The sequence below is a fragment of the Bombina bombina genome, chromosome 1 (assembly GCF_027579735.1).
Source record: "Bombina bombina isolate aBomBom1 chromosome 1, aBomBom1.pri, whole genome shotgun sequence".
In the NCBI taxonomy this organism is placed as follows: domain Eukaryota; kingdom Metazoa; phylum Chordata; class Amphibia; order Anura; family Bombinatoridae; genus Bombina; species Bombina bombina.
Genome location: NC_069499.1, coordinates 620,585,617 through 620,591,616, shown reverse-complemented (window position 1 = coordinate 620,591,616; position 6,000 = coordinate 620,585,617).

Genomic DNA, 6,000 nt, shown 5'->3' with positions numbered 1-6,000 from the left:
GAGATGGGTTTTTATTTTTAGATTAGGGCTTGAGCAGCAAAAGAGCTAAATTCCCTTTTAAAGGGATAGTAAAGTCCAAATTAAACCTCATGATTCAAATAAGGCATGTCATCATAAACAACTTTCTAATTCACTTTTATCATCAAATTTGCTTGTAATCTTGTTATTCTTAGTTGAAAGCTTAACATAGGTAAGCTCATATGCTAATTTCTAATCCCTTGAAGGTCGTCTCTACATTTGAAAAAAAATTTCACAGCTAGATGGCATTAGTTCATGTGTTTCATATAGATAACACTGTGCTCATGCACATTAAGTTATTTAAGAGTCAGCATTAATTGCCTGAAATGCAAGTCTGTCAAAAGATTTGAGATAGGGGGCAATCAGCAGATGCTTAGATACAAGGTAATTACAGAGGTAAAAAGTATATTTCTATAACAGTGCTGGTTATGCAAAACTGGGGAATGGTAAATAAAGTGATTATCTATCTTTTTAAACAATAACATTTTTGGTGTTTACTATCCCTTTAAGGGCAATGCCTATACAAATACCCTTTAAGGGCAATGGGTAGATTAGGTTTTACTTTTTCTTTTTTTCATTTTGTGGGTTTGGGGGGTTGTATACTGTTAGGGGTGTTTGTTTTTTTGTAGCAAAAGAGCTGTTAACTTTAGGGCAATACCCTAAAAAAGGTACTTTTAAGGGCTCCCAAAATGCCCTTTTAAGGGCCCTTGGTAGTTTGGGGGTGGGGGTTTGTAACTGTTAGGGGGTGTTTTATTTTCTTTGTAGCAAAAGAGCTGTTTAACTTAGGGCAATGCCCTACAAAAGGCCATTTTAAGGGCCCCCAAAAGGCCCTCTAAGGGCCCTTGGTAGTTTATTATAGATTAAGGTTTTTCATTTTGGGGTGGGTTTTTTAAGTCTGTATTTATTTTAACTAGGTAGTTAGTAAATAGTTAATAATTATTTATTAACTAGTCTACCTAGTTAAACTAAATACAAACTTACCTGTGAAATAAAAATAAAACCTAAGCTAGCTACTATATAACTATTAGTTATATTGTATCTCCCTTAGGTTTTATTTCACAGGTAAGAATGTATTTAGTTTTAAATAGGAATTATTTAGTTAATATTGTAACTTTAGTTTAGCTCTATTTAAATTATGTTTAAGTTAGGGGGTTTTAGGGTTACGTTAGGGTTAGGTTTAGGGGTTAATATAGTTTAATTTAGGATGTTGCGTTATGGGGGGCCTGGCGGTTTAGGGGTTAATAGGTTTATTTAGTGGTAGTGATGTAGGAGGCCAGAGGTTTAGGGATTAATAACTTTATTTAGTTCCGGAGATGTTGTGGAGTGGCGGAATAGGGTTTAATAACTTTGGTATAGTGGCGGCGATATCGGGAGCGACAGATTAGGGGTTAATAGTTTTATTTAGGTGGCGGCAATATTATGGCGGCAGATTAGGGGTTAATAACATTATGTAGGTGCCGGCGATGTTGGGGGCGGCAGATTAGGGGTGTTTAGACTCAGGGTTTATGTTAGGGTGTTAGGTTTAAACTTAACTTTTCTTTTCCCCATAGACTTCAATGGGGCTGCGTTACAGAGCTTTTCTTTCCGCGAGCGCAGGTGTTAAGCTTTTTTCTGACCCGCTCTGCCCATTGATGTCTATGGAGATAGCGTGCATGAGCAAGTCAAAACAGTACTAGTTTTGTGTGCGGTATGGAGCTTAAAAACCCCATATTGCACGCACAAGCCGGGTTTTGAAAAACTTGTAATGGCTGCACTATAGGGGATTAAATAACGCAACTTTTCTTGCATTTGTTAATTTCCCTATAGCACTCAAAACTCGTAATCTAGCTGACTGTGCGGCGAGGTGAAAATGGAGTAAAATGTCAACATTTTTGCCACATAAGTCCTTGCACTGAATATGTGATACCGAATTGAGACGCGGTTCTATGTTAGCTTATGGGAGTAAAAATAGTGGGCGACGGGTGAAATATTTGCGCCACATTTATATGTGGCGCCGTATATGTGATAACAAAACCGGACTAAACACCGGCGTTGCCGTCTTTTGCAGGCATTTCTGGATCAACACAGAAGTGCCCTTTGACAGTCGCAACAACAGGACTCTCCTGGTTGAAGAGCGCGACCAGGAAACTACCTTCCTTCACTACAGTGTATCATGTCTGCTGGACTGATGTTAAATTTACCCCCAAACTATTTACTTGTAATACACGCTCCATTTCAATGCATGCAAAAAAGATTACTACTAGTGAACTTTATGTTTAAACTTTAAATATTGCGCCACTTGTAATCTGGACCTTAATAGTTTATATGTAAATAAATTGCTTTTTGTATTCATTTTAGACTTTGAATTTCTAATTATTCGTAATACAGTGCATATTAGGTTTACTATTTCAGAAAACTTGATCTTTTAATTAATATTCATTTCTATGTAAAATTAGTTCTTTCACTTTTGTATACATGCAAAATTTACTAAAGATATGAGTCAAATATGCTATATTATTTTAAAAAATCAGCAATTTCTGTTGACAATAAGTTACATTTTGTAGCCAGTTTAGGAAGTTGATTTCCAATTGCTTTTCGTAGATAGCCATTCATTGCTTGCTAGAACCTTGAGGTTAAGGGGTATATTTATCAAATGTTGGGCGGACATGATCTGCTGTAGCGGATCATGTCCACCAACATCAATAAATGCAGACAGCATATGCTGTTTAGCATTTATCATTGCAGGCATTTATCATGTGCCCCCTTCCCGGCCAATCAGCCGCTAGCAGGGGATGTCAATCATCCCGATCGTATCCGATCAGGATCATTGCTGTCCGCAACCTTAGAGGTGGTGGATGAGATAAGGAGCAGCGGTCTTACGACCGCTGCTTCTTAACTTAAGTTTCAGGCGGACCTGAAACTTCAAGGGTAGATTTCAGCATCCGCTGCTTGATAAGTCTACCCCTACGGTTCTTCCTTATTAAATCTTGAGACAATTCTAGAATGTAAGCTCTGAATGGTCTAAAAGAACTATTGTTATAGTTATTGTTTAACCAATTTTCTGTGATCTTCTCAGTCCAGTGTTGATTTTGTTGGGGAAAACTAAGTCTACAGATGTCAGTCAATTACTTTTTTCTGTGACAAAAATGAAACAAGAACTAAATAATAATCGACTGTAGGTGACAAAAACGTTGTGAAAGGTGTTAGCATTTTCATTAATGAATATAAAAGAAATGAAAATCTCACAAATGGACAACTAGAGAATCACATATGAGGTGTGAGGAGGTGTGAGGAATGAGTATATCTTTTATAACTTCAATAAGTTCCCTAATTATTTAACAAGGCATAGATTACAGAGCAATAGAGCACAAAAATCAGTGCTATTGGGCATTAACTGCTCAAATTAAATTAATAGCGCTCTTACTCTTGCATTCATATTACAAGTATAAAGTAAAAATGAAATGCTCGAGCAAAAGCCTCAGGAACGCTAATATCTGAAGGTCTGAGAGCGTGGCCATATAAATCTCTCTCCCCACAGACTTTTAAGAAGGTTACTAACAAATCTTCAGGTTAGCGCTAAGCCAACGTGCACTTAAGCTTAAGGTGTGTTAAGAAATACTTGAAAAAGCATTGTTCTTCACTCAGAAGAAAATGTTCTTTTTATTTTAACCCCTTAACAAAAGCAGATGTACCCTGTATGTTGGGAGTTATTTTAAGTTGAAGGAGTTAAATAATGCCACTCTTTGTACTATTACAAGGGAAAAAAAACATTAAGAAGGGAACTACAGGGTACATCTAATGCCATTAGGGGTCATGTATGTATATAGAGTATATATATCCTATATAATAAAAGGCCAAGTGTGTTTGTCCGATGCGCGTGAGGACAAACACACTTGGCCTTCCAACTGACCTGGCATCTGGCATGTGGTGGAGTGGGCGTGGCCGAGCGGGTGTGACGTGTTTATATATACACATAAATACATAAATAAATGCATATACTGTATAAGTATATAAATATTTATTTACTGGTAATACACAGTTGCCATAGACGGCAATGTAAAGGAATTTTTCAGTGACGTTTTTTTTTCTAATACCCAACTCCCACCAACTTTACCTTCATAATGCTGCCTAGTGCAGTACATTTATTAAAAAATAAAGATGCTGCCATTTTTATTTTTTAATGAACTACACTAGACTGTATTTTAGGGGCATTTTGGGCAGATTTATAAAATTAACCAGAGATCCGATCTCTGGTTAATTTTATAAGCTATAATTGCTATTGCGAGCTTGCGGTAGCAATAACCAGCCACTTGTAATAGCTGGTTAATTATTGCACTCCTGCAAATGGGCAAATTTGCATTTCTGCAAAAGGGCATCATTTAGCGCTCCACCTGTAATATAGCCCATATTTGTTTTTTATGAGATCCTGATGGACTACAAGGAATTAAGATTTTGTTAGCTTTAAAACTTTCTCTTTGCTCTCTTTTTTATTTATAAAATTTTCTCATATTTTATGACCTGCAAACATATTAAAGGGACAGGCTACTTAATTTATTTTATTGCCTAAAAAGATAGATAACGCTTACTACCCATTCCCCAGCTTTGCACAACTAGCATTGTTGTATTAATATACTTTATAACCTCTAAATCTCTGCCTGTTTCTAAGCCCCTGCAGGGTACCTTTTATAAGCTTTTCACAGCCAGATAGTGCTAGTTCATGTGTGCCCTATAGATAACATTCAGGTAGATTACAAGTTATGGGCGCAACGGGGTGCGAAACGACAGCAACAAAAGTTGCGTTGTTTCACACCCCATTGCGCTACCATTACAAGTTTTCAAACAGCCGGCTTGTGTGTGTGATAACAAAATACAAACGCTGTTTTGACGTGCTCGTGCACGCTTTCCCCATAGCCATCAATGGGGAGAGCGGGTTAGAAAAAAACCTAACACCTGCGATCGCAGAATGAAAAGTTCCGTAATGCAGCCCCATTGATGTCTATGGGGGGAAAAAAAGTTACGTTTAAATCTAACACCCTAACATAAACCCCACGTCTAAACGCCCCCGACAATGCTGCGACCTACATAATGTTATTAACCCCTAATCTGTCGCTCCCAATATCGCCGCCACTATGCTTAAGTCCGCCACTATGCTAAAGTTATTAACCCCTATTCCCCTGCACCCCACGATCGCCCACACTATAATAAATCTATTAACCCCTATTCTGCCGCTCCCCGACATCACCACCACTAAATAAAGTTATTAACCCCTAAACCACTAAATAAACCTATAAACCCCTAAACCGCCAGCCCCCCACATCGCAACAACTTAAATTAAACTATATTAACCCCTAAACCTAACTGTAACCCTAACCCTAACACCCCTAACTTTAACATCATTAAAATAGAGCTAAATTAAAGTTATTTTTCGCTCCATAAGATGCACCTGACCATCAGAAAATATTCTGAATCAAATGGTGTATTACAGCCTTACAGTAAGTATACAGCATAGGGCAGTCATTAGTTATATCATAAGACCCCATAAATAAAAAATACATAATAAGCCTTTACCATCCCTTACACTTGTGCTGTGCACATAGAAGACAGAAGAGATAGAACAGACATACTAAGCTGCTAGAGCTTACCATGTTGCTGCTGTTTGCTTTCCTCCGGTTCTGAAAAGTTATAGTGTCTGCCACTGGAGTTCTGCTAAGATCCTCTGTTCATTTTGAATGTAGAATGTTAGCAGTGACTCCAGTCACTGAGACTATAACTTATTGGGACCAGAGGAAAACAAATAGCAGCAGCATGGTAAGCGCTAGCAGCTTATTATGTCTGTTCTGTCTCTTACAATATGTGGTCCCTATCCCACATCCTGCTCACACAGGGCATAACTTATTGGGACCAGAGGAAAACAAATAGCAGCAGCATATTATGTCTGTTCTGACTCTGTCACCAAACTTTGAGAATAGTGTGCCTCTTACCTGGGGGGCCAGGATTACCACC